A 1,123-nucleotide genomic window follows, 5' to 3' on the forward strand; every position below is an offset into this window, starting at 1 on the left:
TGGGTCTCGTGGCTTTAATAAAGGAGAAGAGCATTTCCTGGTGAAGGCCCAGGCCTCTGTGTCTCGTGGCTTTAATAAAGGAGAGCATGGTGACACTCAGTTCCATAGCACTGGCCGGGTAGGGCTCGCCAGGAATGGAGAAAGCACTCTGCCCAGTCAGCACTATGTGGCTGAGTGGTTCTGCATGTCCACGCTCCAGTGTGGGATGGCTGAACACCAGGGGAGCACAGATGTCCTTATGGTGTGCCGATGGGACCTCACAAAGGCCTCGTGCTATTCTGCCTACGGTCCATCACGTTGGCCCTGAACAGGATTCATTATGTATGTCTGTTTTCTTAATAGGAATCCAGGGACCTGGGGTCAGGGAGTAAGGAGAAGCATCCTCTGTGTGGTAGGCAAGGGGTTAGAAGTAGAACAGGGAGTCTCTGCTGTGAGATGGTCTGGACCAGCGGTGAGTAGAGATGACTGAAATACTTTCAGCAATGACTATTCAAATTCAGTGGAAAAATTTTTAAATAGATTGATGGGGATATAATTAACACAGTAAACTGCACAAATTTAAAGTGCACAATTTGATACGTTTTAACACGTCACCACCATCAAGCTGACAAACATGTCCGTCATCCCAAAAAGTTCCCTCTGGCCCTTGGTGTCTTAGTCTTCTGGTGCTGCTGTGACAGAAATACAACAAGGGAGTGGCTTTAAAGAACAGAAATTTATTTTCTCACAGTTATTGAGGCTAGAAGTCAGAATTCAGGGCACTGGCTATCGGTGGAGACTCTGTGGGCTCTGGGGGAAGATCTTCGTCTCAGCTTCCATAGCTCCAGCGTCCTTGGCGTCTACTTCCCTCAATCCCTGTTCATGCTTCCTTATCTCCGTGTCTGTGCCGCTCCTCTGTCACTCAGAAGTGATTAGGTTTAAGGCACTCCCCACACTGACATGGCCTCATTAACATAACAAAGACAACCCTGTTCCCAAATGGGATTACATCCGCAGGTAAAGGATTCAGGACATATTTTGGGGAGACACAAATTCAATTTATAATACTTGGCAATTCCTTATTCCCACCCCTCCCTTCAGCGGACATTTCAGAGAAATAAATAAAGAAACGTGAAACTGCCAG

At 47.1% G+C, this 1,123-nt stretch overlaps 1 protein-coding gene across 1 annotated transcript in view; it reads left to right on the top strand.

The window, feature by feature from the left end:
• The window catches only part of ITGB5 (integrin subunit beta 5), a 137,458-nt gene that overhangs the window by 70,279 nt on the left and 66,056 nt on the right, over positions 1-1,123 (top strand). The window lies entirely within an intron of this gene.

This window comes from Trichechus manatus, unplaced genomic scaffold (assembly GCF_000243295.1).
Source record: "Trichechus manatus latirostris isolate Lorelei unplaced genomic scaffold, TriManLat1.0 scaffold00026, whole genome shotgun sequence".
Taxonomy (NCBI): domain Eukaryota; kingdom Metazoa; phylum Chordata; class Mammalia; order Sirenia; family Trichechidae; genus Trichechus; species Trichechus manatus.